At 37.1% G+C, this 13,414-nt stretch overlaps 1 pseudogene; it reads right to left on the reverse strand.

Annotated features, from left to right (window-relative positions):
* Positions 1 to 2,447: 2,447 nt before the first annotated feature.
* Positions 2,448 to 9,619, reverse strand: LOC101119577 (metalloreductase STEAP2-like; annotated as a pseudogene).
* Between the last annotated feature and the right edge of the window lie 3,795 nt (positions 9,620 to 13,414).

The following is a 13,414-nucleotide window of genomic DNA, read 5'->3' on the forward strand; positions in this document are numbered from 1 at the left end:
CCTTAACCCATGGGACTTATCTCCCTATAAGAAGAGAAGACACTGACTCATAAGGAGAGAAGACTACATGGCTAGGGAGGCAGAGATGGAAGACTAGTGGAGAGTCACAAACACTTGAGTTGGAAATGTCAATTGCTTCATTGTGAATATTAAATACCTATGGTGATGAAATGGCAAAGGCAGAGGAGAAGAGGATGGGAATATATGATACAGAATATCAATACTAAATATTCTCTGAAAATGGAGAGGTTCAAAAGATGCAAAGCTCGAGTGGTAGAAATAGATTAGTATAATTAGGGTGACAATAACTAGAATTTACTGAAAAGTTTACATATGCTTAACACTGTATAGGCAAGCAGAAAATCATTAAGACATTCAATGAAACCTCTTTATATTGTACAAAATTAATAAATAATTAGGTAAAGAACTAATAAAACCAACAAACAGCTTTGAAAGTGAAAGTGAAAGTTTCTCAGTTGTGTCCAATTCTTTGCATCCCTATGGACTTTACATTTCATGGAATTCTCCAGACCAGAATACTGGAGTGGGTTGCCCTCTTTCCCTTCTCCAGGGGATCTTCCCAACTCAGGGATCAAACCCAGGTTTCCCACATTGCAGATGGATTCTTTACTAGCTGAGCCATCAGGGAAGTCCAAGAATACTGGAGTGGGTAGCATGTCCCTTCTCCAGCAGATCTTCCTGAGCCAGGAATTGAACTGGGGTCTCCTGCATTGCAGAAGAATTCTTTACCAACTGAGCTATCAAAATATATTTCATTTATGATTCCCCCCCCCCACCAAAGGCTTTAGATTGATTTTTAATATTTGAATACACTCAAAAAATCTTCACTTAATACATTCTTTTTGTCAAATACAGCTTTGGAAATATGATGGGTCCAAGGAACCACAATATTTCCAAAGCTGTATTTGATAAAAAGAATGCATTAATTGAGGTTTATTTGAGTGCATTCAAATATTAAAAGTCAATCTAAAGCTTTTTTGGAGGAATCATAAATGAAATATATTTTCATATTATTATAAGGTCATTTAACATTTTTTCCCAGTGTTATCATACACATAAAGCTGTAAACAGCACAACAGGATAAAAAGTATCCTGTATTTTAGTTTTTATAAATTCTACAGCAAGAGGCAGGAGAGTGGAAGAATGTGTATAGTCATAGTTACTTATATTTTTGAAGTCTTGTTTCTTCTTGAAAGTGATGCCAAAATATTATAAATTTCTCAAGAGGCCATTTTATAACAAGTTACTCTTGTATTTACCTATAAAAATCCAGTGTCAGATGTGTAATCTATTGTAGTGAAGATCAGAGAGACTAGATGTGCTGTCAGACAATATCTGTGGTGGTGAGGATAAATGGATAAAAGTCTCTTGAGATTTTTTTTCATCAGTTATTTCCAAGTTTTTCTTACTTGTATCTGACGGTGTTATAAATTCATTCATCCTGTTAAAGCTTTCGTGGAAAATAACTTGTTAAAACTACCACTCAACTTTGATAAGTAAGAGTACTTTTGTTAACAATACTTTATAATAGCCTTTTATTTCAAAACATGATGCACTTTGTCAATTTTTAAATAGTAATGACTTTGTGGTCTTGGCTTTATGACTAATTCATCATATTCATTGAATGGTTATTACGTTTGGGAGGTATAGAGATGCCCACGATATTCTAAGCAATTGATCAAAACTTCTTTAAAGGGAAAGAAAAGACATTCTTTTGATGAAATGCAACGTTACAAAATATACCCACCTTATGGTGACTGGCCTCTTTCTTTTTTCTTGTTCACTTCTCTGCTATAAATCTGCAAATAAATGGATAGGAGCAGCTTTTACTCTATATGGTTTTGAATTAGCTACATAATTCTTAAGTAGAAACATTACTTAAAGAACAATTCTTTTCCCTCCCTAAACATACCAAAATTTCTATTATAAGGTATGTGAAGTTTTACACTATTTTAAATCTTGTGTGTGTGTGTGTGTTCAGTTGTTCAGTCATGTCTGACTCTTTTGCAACCCTAAGGACTGTAGCCAGGCAGGCTCCTCTGTCCAGGAGATTTTCCAGGCAAATCCAGAGTTGCCATTTCCTGCTTTAGAAGATCTTCACCACCCAGGGATCAAATCCACATCTGTGTCTCCTGCATTGGCAGATGGATTCTTTAAAACTTCTATTTTATTAACTATACTAATCAAGTATTTTACTGTGTGTGTTAATTGCTCAATGTGTCCAACTCTTTGTGACCCCATGGACTGTAGCCCTCAAGGCTCCTCTGTCCATGAAATTCTCCAGGCAAGAACACTGGAATAGGTTGACCTTTCCCACCCCAGGGGATCTTCCGGACCCAAGAATTGAACCCGGACCTCCCACATTGCAGGCAGATTCTTTACCATGTGAGCTACCAGGGAAGCATCAGATGAATATCAAGTACATCTCATGCCTGCTGATAAGCTATGTTGAAAAAGAAGTATCTCTATAACCTTCTCACTGGTAAGCAGAGGCTGTAGGCAACATGAACCAAAGTGAAATAAAAGCTTAGTAATTCAAGCTGTTCTCTACACTGTAAGCAGGTCCCCAACCAAAGTGGAAAGCTTCTATATTGGTGACATAATAAAGCTGATAAACAGCTGCCAGGTCTCTGAGTAGACCAGAGACCACAAAGTAATTGCACCTATGGGCAAAGTTTTATTCACAGTCTCATCAGAAATGTTGTAAAAGTCACTCTACCGGTTTCTAGCACATGGATGAATCACATTTAGGACCCAAGAATAAAGGAAGAAAAACATGGCCAGGCTTAAGGCTACCACCACTGATCCTCTCCAGAAGGTAAATAGTCACAGGGGTAGATTTGCAATTGCTCTGATTTCAAATAAACAGGAACAAAATTCAACTGACTGGCAAGTTCAATAACCTTCTGTGGAGTTTGATTATTGTTGCTGCATATATAAACATGCCAGATAGCATCCTTAGATCTTAAAGGAAGGGCCCAAGCTGTTGCTCAGTTTCTAAATCATGTCCGACTCTTTACCACCTCACGGATTGCGGCATGCCAGTCTTCCCTGTCTTTCAGCATCTCCTGGAGTTTGCTCAAATTCATGTCCACTGAACCAGTGATGCTATCCAACTATCTCATCCTCTGTAGCCCCCTTCTCCTCTTGCCCTCAATCTTTCCCCGCATCAGGGTCTTTTCCAATGTGTTGTCTCTTTTCATCAGGTGGCTAAATATTGCAGCTTAAGCATCAGTCCTTCCAATGAACATTCAGGGTTAATTTCCTTTAGGATTGACTGGTTTGATTTCCTTGCTGTCCAAGGGAATCTCAAGAGTCTTCTCCAGCACCACAGTTTGAAGCATCAATTCTTTGGCACTGAGCCTTCTTTACGGTCCAACTGTCATATCCATACACGACTACTTGAAAAATCACAGCTCTGACTAGATACACATTTTTGTAAATTGATGTCTCTGCTTTTTAATATTCTGTCTAGGTTTGTTATAGCTTTTCTTCCAAGGAGCAATCATTTTTTTTTTAATTTCAGGGCTGCAGACACTCTCCACAGTGATTCTGGAGTCCAAGAAAATAAATTCTGTCACTGTTTCCATTGTTTCCCCTTCTATTTGCCACGAAGTGATAGGACCAGATGCCCAAGCTGAGACAACATTAAATCCTTTCACAATCAAAGAGTCCAGGAATAATGAAGTCAAATATTCCACATTGGATGTTGGGTATTGGTGTATCCTCATGTTATTGCTCATATCAATCAAAATTCACCCATAGCAGCTGTCTAGGTCCCACAGTAAGGTGTAATGTTCCTATATATAACAACAACATTCTATTTGATATGATTTGATTTGATCAACTTCTCTGTGAATGGTATCTACTATATGAGGATAAAATTCAGCAGAAAATTTAGGATTTCTGCTTCTTATGACTACATCATGATAGCCATATCTAATAAGTGAAATAGTCAGGGACTTAGCTAAATTTCTATTGCCAATTACACCTATAGTGACCTTCCTTGCATCCTTCTTTTTTTTCTTTTTTGCCATGCCCTGTGGCATGTGGGATCTTAGTTCCTTGACCAGGGATCAAACCGGTGTTTCCTGCATTGGAAACATAGTCTCAACTGGACCACCAGCAAAGTCCCTTCCTTGCATCTTTGATACCATTTTTTCCCCTGAGGCCAAAGAGTTTTTCTAAGGCTCTTGTGGTTTCCCATCAGTGTTTCATTCCTTAATACAGACTCCTCCAAGATCACCAGGGATATCTCCAGAATCTGGTTAAAACAAAGATTCTGTTTGAGTGAGTCTGCAGTGAGGCCAAAGAATCAGCATTTTTAATAAGGTGATGCCAATGCTGCTTGTATGCAGGCTCCTCTTTGAACAGCAAGGCCCTCTGTACCCTCTGACTTGCCCTTTTCTATCTATGATGCCCCTTGTCAGTTTCTCCCTTCTCTCTGAGTCATCAGAAAATTAGATCATGGCATTTCAGAAGCTGTCCATGGCTGATGATCCCCCTCAGAGAATGTGAAAATGTAGAGACAGTAGTTTCGCTCAAGCAGTGTAAGGCAAAGTGTACATTTTCTGTGTAGTGATGAGGTAAAAACAAACTCGACAGCAGATGAAATGAGTATTTTATGGACATGCAATGGAAAAGAGAAATATTTAAGTATTAGTGGTTCAGTCATGTCTGACTCATTGCAACCCCATGGACTGTAGCCTGCTAGGCTCCTCTTACCATGGGATTTCCCAAGGATTCTTAGGCAAGGATACTGGAGTGAGTAGCCATCCCCTTCTCCAAGGGATCTTCTCAACCCAGGGACTGAATCCAGGTTTCCTGCATTGCGGGCAGATTCTTTACTGTCTGAGCCCGCAGGGAAGCCCAGAAATATTTAAGGGAGAGAGATAAAATAAGAGAGAGAAGAAAACATTATTAAAGGAATGGGATGAAGCACAAAGGCAATTCCTGTGGCTGAAAAGCTTGACAAGCCATTCAAGAAATACCTGGGAAGTCCCATTCCTAGAAGTTTTGCTCTGTAACTGTGTTCTCCTCTCTTGCTGCTGTGGTCACCAGCTTTAGAAAACAATCCATTGTGAATATTTTTATATTTCTTTAAGGCCCAGGCTTTCTGACCCAAGAGCACTGGCAAGCTTGATTAAAGGATGATTGTTCAGAGGTTCTATATTGTATATTGTTCCAAACAGACTATGGGGATTAGACTCATCTGACCTGGAGATGTTTGCTCAGATTCTAGGACACTAAAAATCTAGGTACCTTCCTAACACTCTCCCCAGAAAACATTTATTTTATTTTGTTTTGCTTTTTTGCTACTCAAAGTGAAGGACTTTCTTTCAACCAGGGGAGGTTGGGCCCCATAGACTGTCTTCTACAAGTTCTAAATCACACAATATAAGATTCTCACAGATTTCCCTGGTGGCTCAGTGGTAAAGAATCCATATGCCAACGCAGGAGACATGGGTTTGATCCCTGAGTTGGGAAAATCTTACCTGGCTCAGAACAACTAAGCCAGTGAACCATAACTGGTAAGTCTGTGATTAACAGCCCAGAAGACACAACTGCTGAGACCACACACCTAGAGCCATGCTCCCCAACAAGAGAAGACATTGCAATGAGAAGCCCATGCACAGCAACTAGAGAGAAGACCCTGCTTGCTGAAAATAGAGAAAAACCCACCCAGCAAAGAAGACTCTGCACATCCAAAAATAAATATATAAAAATTTAAGGAAAAAGATTCTTGAGCTGCAGGAACTAGCGAACATTTGGCTGACAGTGTGCCCCTTCATCGGCATCAGGGCTCCAGGAAATAGCACTGAGATTCCCTATGAGAATTAAACTTTTCTAGACCAGGGATTAAATGGTTTCTGTCACCACACACTCATACAATTTCACACAAAAAGTTATCAACCATCTGCACAGAGAAGTTCTACCCCTGTTTCTCACTCTATAGTGCCTGTTTCACTGTTTCCTGGACTCTGACACTCCAGGTCCCATCACCTAGACTTTGCTTCACTCTTCTGACCCAGGTCCACTGTGACCCCTAGCATTAAGTGCCCTGTTCTTCACTATGACCAACACAATCCTGCGGTTATGAATATCAATTCTTTGCAGTCTGCTTCTAAACCCTGATTTTAGTCAAATGTCCAAGACCTGAATGTGTTAGGTACATCTCTGAAAGACATATTCTCTAGTAACTTAGAAGCACTTGATCTCAGAAAATGCAAAGATTAGGTGAAATTCATTTTAAGAACTGTTGAAGCTGCTCAAAACATATTTCAAGTATATTTGCTTTCATAAGACTAGTCAAACTCTAAATGGATTATATTTTACTTATTGCAAGTATTTATTCATAGTACAAGAATGACTGTAATGATTTCATTGAAATTATTTTAAGCTTATCTTATCATGCACATAATGTTCTGAAATGTGTATTTATATACTACAGTAATAAAGAACACAATATAATATATACTAATACATATCTCCAAAATCACTGCAGATGGTAATTGCAGCCATGAAATTAAAAGACGCTTACTCCTTGCAAGGAAAGTTGTGACCAACCTAGATAACATATTCAAAACAGAGACATTACTTTGCCAACAAAGGTCCGTCTAGTCAAGGCTATGGTTTTTCCAGTAGTCATGTATGGATGTGAGAGTTGGACTGTGAAGAAAGCTGAGCACTGAAGAACTGATGCTTTCGAACTGTGGTGTTAGAGAAGACTCTTGAGAGTCCCTTTGACTGCAAGGAGATCCAACCAGTCCATTCTGAAGGAGATCAGCCCTGGGATTTCTTTGGAAGGAATGATGCTAAAGCTGAAACTCCAGTACTTTGGCCACTTCATGTGAGGAGTTGACTCATTGGAAAAGACTCTGATGCTGGAAGGGATTGGGGGCAGGAGGAGAAGGGGACGACAGAGGATGAGATGGCTGGATGGCATCACCAACTCGATGGGCATGAGTTTGGGTAACTTTGGGAGTTGGTGATGGACAGGGAGGCTTGGTGTGCTGCAGTTCATGGGGTCGCAAAGAGTCGGACATGACTGAGTGACTGAACTTAATTGAACTGAATACATATCACAGGGAAAGCTATGCCTGTGAATAGGCTGATTATCCTATTCTTGTGACTGAGTTTGACTCCTAAAACACTCTATGATTAGTTATCTATTTCTCATTAAGTGAAAACAGAAGACCAAACTTGGATTTAAAATGGAAAATGCAACCCACAGGCTGAAATTTTATTATAACAGATGTAAGATGCCTTAGTTTAAATCAGTAATATGCCAACAAGGGTTTTAGGATAAAACCAGTAATGGAGTATAAACATGAATTGGATACAAAGGTAAAAGTGAAAAGAAGTACACAATTTGTGGAAAAGATAAACCTGAAAATGACTACAATCTTATATGATTTATATTACCATTAAATTTAATGACAAGTGATACTCGCTGTGAAATGGATGAGCTAGAAAATTTGACTTTGCCTGAAATTCACTATGGGCAAAACCTGATATCTCATAATCTTCTCCAGATAAAGTTGTATTTATTCAAGCTGTACCTTTTCTCTGAATTCAAATCCTTTTTGGCTGTACTAAGTGTTCTTATATCTTTTTAGGTTGAATTAAGTCTTTTTAATTTTTCCAAAAATTCTTTTCAAGCATCAGGTATACCAAGGTATAGTAATTTTGTAATATATTTTAGTTAAAAATCTTTCTCTTTCACAGATAAAAGATTGGGTAATATTAGAGTATTATATATTATGCATGTTCTATCTCCATTATTTAGCACAGTATTAGGGTTTTTCACACTGTTCTCAGAATAATTTCAAATCTTCAGAAACGAGAAATCAATAAAGACTCACCTCAGTTCAGTTCAGTCACTCAGTCGTGTCCGACTCTTTGCGACCCCATGAATTGCAGCACACCAGGCCTCCCTGTCCATCATCAACTCCCAGAGTTCACTCAAATTCACGTCCATCAAGTCAGTGATGCCATCCAGCCATCTCATCCTCTGTCGTCCCCTTCTCCTCCTGCCCCCAATCCCTCCCAGCATCAGAGTCTTTTCCAATGAGTCAACTGTTCATATGAGGTGGCCAAAGTACTGGAGTTTCAGCTTCAGCATCATTCCTTCCAAAGAAATCCCAGAGTTGATCTCCTTCAGAATGGACTGGTTGGATCTCCTTGCAGTCCAAGGGACTCTCAAGAGTCTTCTCCAACACCACAGTTCAAAAGCATAAATTCTTCGGTGCTCAGCTTTCTTCACAATCCAACTCTCATATCCATGCATGACTACTGGAAAAACCATAGCCTTGACTGGATGGAACTTTTTTGACAAAGTAATGTCTCTGCTTTTGAATATGTTATCTAGGTTGGTCATAACTTTCCTTGCAAGGAGTAAGCGTCTTTTAATTTCATGGCTGCAGTCACTGTCTGCTCTGATTTTGGAGCCCCCCCAAAATAAAATCTGACACTGTTTCCACTATTTCCCCATCTATTTCCCATGAAGTGATGGGATCAGATGCCACGATCTTAGTTTTCTGAATATTGAGCTTTAAGCCAACTTTTCACTCTCCTCTTTCACTTTCATCAAGAGGCTTTTTAGCTCCTCTTCACTTTCTTCCATAAGGGTGGTGTCATCTGCATTTCTGAAGTTATTGATATTTCTCCCAGCAGTCTTGATTCCAGCTTGTGCTTCTGCCAGCCCAGCGTTTCTCATGATGTACTCTGCATAGAAGTTATGTAAGCAGGGTGACAATATACAGCCTTGACATACTCCTTTTCCTATTTGGAACCAGTCTGTTATTCCATGTTCAGTTCTAACTGTTGCTTCCTGACCTGCATATAATCTCTTTAAAATTTCTTACAGTTATTGTCACAAGAAATTATATTACTGAAAAATCTACAGCACAGCACTGATCCTTGATTATCTGAATAAAAAGTATATTCAATGTTAAAACTGATAAATGTTTAAAAATACAACAAATGGTTAGAAATGATCTATGACAAAAACTTTATAAAGATTTCTCTTGGGCTTTTCACAGAAAAATTACCAAATTAATACTATGTGATTAGACAAAAGTAGGAAAACCACTTCCTAAGTTAAATAAGTTTATACTATCAAGATCTAAGAAAAGTTAGAATAAATTATTATCTTAAAGGTATTTTTCTTATAACTAAGTCTCTATAATAAAAGATTACAGTTATCACATGAATTTTTTTGTTTATTTTTAAGGAACAAATGTAGGCATGCTTTTTTTCTTTAATATCAAATGTGTTTATATCAAGTTTTCTCTTTTTTGTATCTATCTAAATTTATCCTAAATTGCTATGGCATTGAGTTACACTTGTTTATTTAAATATTAATATGGTTTTTGTTGTTAATAAATTATTACCATTCTTATAATTCTAATAATCTCATGATCCTAATGTGAAAATATTAAGTCCATAATAATTTTAACTTAGCCTATGTATTTATTGGTGCTTTACTTTCAAAATGAATCCTTTATTTCTCTTTATCCTATATTTGCATGTAAAATGCTTAAATTATATATCAAACTTTTGTTATTTATACCTGTAAATTTAGAGCATAATCCATGTGGATGAACACATCAGATTAAAGAATGCAGTGCAAAGGTACTGCTTTGATCAAGTAAGATTATATTATATGTTAATTTCATATTATTACATGTTATTTATGATATATACTTATTGACAGTGCATCAAAAATAAGCGTCAGTATTCTCTAAAAACATACTGGAAGATAATAAAGCATTTTTGATTACATTCCAAATTTATCATACTGCAATCTGTTTTAAAAGAGGTCCTGATTAAATGTCTTATGTTAGATTGTTCAAGTATTACACCAAAAAATGTAACTCTAGTTTGTCAGGGAGCTTCTTACTTTCAAGAGCCAAGCATGTTTATAATTGAATTCTTCTTGATTTTTAAAATAAAATGTCAATGAATACATAGGCTAAGTTAAAGTCATTATTGAATTAATAGTTTTGCATTAGAATCATGAAATTATTATAAGAATGACAATATATAAATAGATTTATATGAATGATAATGTGCCAAGAATGTTCAAACTATGGCACAATTGTACACATTTCACAAGCTAACAAAGCAATGCTCAAATTCTCCAAGCTAGGCTTCAACAGTACATGAACTGAGAACTTCCAGATGTTCAAGCTGGATTTAGAAAAGGCAGAGGAACCAGAGATTAAATTGCCAACATCCATTGGGTCATGAAAACTGAAGAAAATTCCAGAGAAACCTCTACTTCTGCTTCATTGACTACACTAAAGCTTTTGACTGTGTGGATCACAACACACTGGAAAATTCTTCAGGAGATGGGAATACCAGATCTGCCTCCAGGAAACCTATATGCAGGTCAAGAAGTAACAATTAGAACTGGACATGGAACAACAGACTGGTGTCAAATTGGGAAATCAGTATGTCAAGGCTGTATATTGTTATCCTGCATATTTAACTTATATTCAGAGTACATCATGTGAAGTGCCAGGCTGGATGAAGCACAAGTCGGAATCAAGATTTCTAGGAGATATATTGATAACCTCAGATATGAAGATGACACCACCCATATGGCAGAAAGTGAAGAGGAACGAAAGACCCTCTTGATGAAAGTGAAAGAGGAGAGAGAAAAAGCTGGTTTAAAACAAAACTTTCAAAAAACGAAGATCATGGCATCTGGTCCCATCACTTCATGGCAAATAGATGGGGGAAACAATGGAAACAGTGACAAACTTTATTTTCTTGGGCTCCAAAATCACTGCAGATGGTGAGTACAGTCATGAAATTAAAAGTAGCTTGCTGCTTGGAAAAAAAAAAAAAACAACTATGACAAAACTAGACAGCATATTAAAATGCAGAGACATTACTTTGCCAAGAAATTTCTACATAATCAGTGCTATAGTTTTTTCAGTAGTCATGTATGGATGTGAGAGTTGGACTAGGAAGAAGACTAAGCACCTAAGAACTGATGTTTTTGAACTGTGGTGTTGGATAAGATTCTAGAGAGCCACTTGGACTGCAAGGGGATCAAATCAGTCAATCCTAAAGATCAGTCCTGTGTGTTCACTGGAAGGACTGACATTGAAGCTGAAGCTCCAATACTTTGGCCACCTAATGTTAAGAGCTGACTCACTGAAAAAGATCCTGATGCTGTGAAAGACTGAAGGCAGGAGGGGAAGAGGACGACAAAGGATGAGATGGTTGGATGGTATCACCGACTCAATGGACATGAATTTGAGCAAGGTCTAGGACTTGGTGTTGGACAGGGAAGCCTGGAGTGCTGCAGTCCATGGAGCTGAAAAGAGCTGGACATGACTGAGTGACTAAACAAAGAATGATAATCAGAATTCACGGGAAAACTAGAAAAAGCTGGGAACAAAACAAAGAACTAGAAAACAAACTATGGAAGAAAATTTTCCCTTCTATACATAGTATAAACAACCCTGAAGGATGGAACTTATCCTCTCTATATTCTAGTTGAATTATAAATAAAATTTAGTATCACAATATTTACAGTAGCTTCAACTACATTCATTACTTTTTTGTTTACATTACATGAGCATTCTGTGTACACTCTGTATATTTAAAGCTGCATATATTTGTACATATGACAGAGCTCAATTTATGTGTTTAGTTCCTCAGCTGTGTTTTTGCATCATAATTACAAATAAGGTTTAATATTTAGCAAATTTGCTTAATAAATGTAAAAACAAAAATTCCCTAAAGCCACACTACTATATAGCAATTAAATTTCTGAATGTTAGCATTTATTTTGAAATTTTCTTTTAAAGGCAGCTTTAACAAATTTATTTATTTATTTTATTTTTTTTAATTTTTTTAATTTTTTTAATTTTAAAATCTTTAATTCTTACATGCATTCCCAAACATGAACCCCCCCTCCCACCTCCTTCCCCATAACATCTCTCTGGGTCATTCCCATGCACCAGCCCCAAGCATGCTGTATCCTGCGTCAGACATAGACTGGCGATTCGATTCTTACATGATAGTATACATGTTAGAATGCCATTCTCCCAAATCATCCCACCCTCTCCCTCTCCCTCTGAGTCCAAAAGTCCGTTATACACATCTGTGTCTTTTTCGCTGTCTTGCGTACAGGGTCGTCATTGCCATCTTTCTAAATTCCATATATATGTGTTAGTATACTGTACTGGTGTTTTTCTTCCTGGCTTACAAATTTAAAATTTACTGAATTATTTGATGCATATGTTCTTCCTTAGTGAAAGCATCATATTAGTAACAGAAATATGTAGAAATTATCAATAATCATTTATGAGACAGAACCAACTTGTCAGTTCATATTAGTTTATATATTGTTTTGTTGGTAATGAGTGTGAAAGTAAGAATTAAATGACTTAATTAAAATAAATTTTGAAATCCTACTTTAATATAAAATCTGCCTGTTTGAACTTAAAAAATGTTTGTTCTATGATAAAGTTTTTCTCATATATGGATACAGCATTGCCATTGTAATTCTGGTCTTGACACTGATCTAAGACTTAGACTTCATTCTCTACTCTTTTCAAACACTCGTCTGGTTTCTGTTTAGTCTTCAATAAAGATCAATGAGGTAACAGAAATCACTTGCTCAGGTCGAAACTTTTTAAGTTTCTACTTGGAAAATCTTTGCACAAATCTTAAAGTACTGTTGGAAGAAATTAATGTACTCCATGCCAGCTAATTTATGTCTAAAGTAACTAGTCTGGGATTTATCCATTATATAATGGTCTATCACTGTATCTCCTGGTCAATATTCCCCAATTTCAGTACACTTGGGTTCCTCATCTTGTCTCCTCCTACTAGGAAGATTTACTCTACAACTCCTTGTTACATTTTCATTCGCATGAAATAGAAGTGAAAGAGTTAGTTTTTCAGTCATGTCCAACTCTTTGTGACCCCATGGGGCTGCCTGTCACTCTCCTCTGTCCATGGAATTCTCCAGGCAAGTATATTGAGTGAGTTACTATTTCCTTTTCCAGGGGATCTTCCTGACCCCAGGGGTCGAACCCAGGTTTCCTGCATTGCAGGTGGGTTTTTTAATCATCTGAGCCGCTAGAGAAGCCTTTCATTCTCATACTCATATCCAAAGCCTAATATGCCAATAAGATCATTTTTTAAAAGGGTAAAAAGCATTTTTATATATTTATATATTAAATGGGTTCCAAATATAAGATTGCTATGAAATAAGGCATACAATTTGAATCTTCATTTTATTTGTCTACAAGATCGACTTCTATTGATGACTCCTACCTGTCCCTAGTGCTCTCTTCCCTTGGCCAATGGCACAAAATGACTCTGATGCTCGTGCTAACTCAGCGATAGTCTTTACTGGTCCCTG

This window comes from Ovis aries, chromosome 12 (genome assembly GCF_016772045.2).
Source record: "Ovis aries strain OAR_USU_Benz2616 breed Rambouillet chromosome 12, ARS-UI_Ramb_v3.0, whole genome shotgun sequence".
Lineage (NCBI taxonomy): Eukaryota > Metazoa > Chordata > Mammalia > Artiodactyla > Bovidae > Ovis > Ovis aries.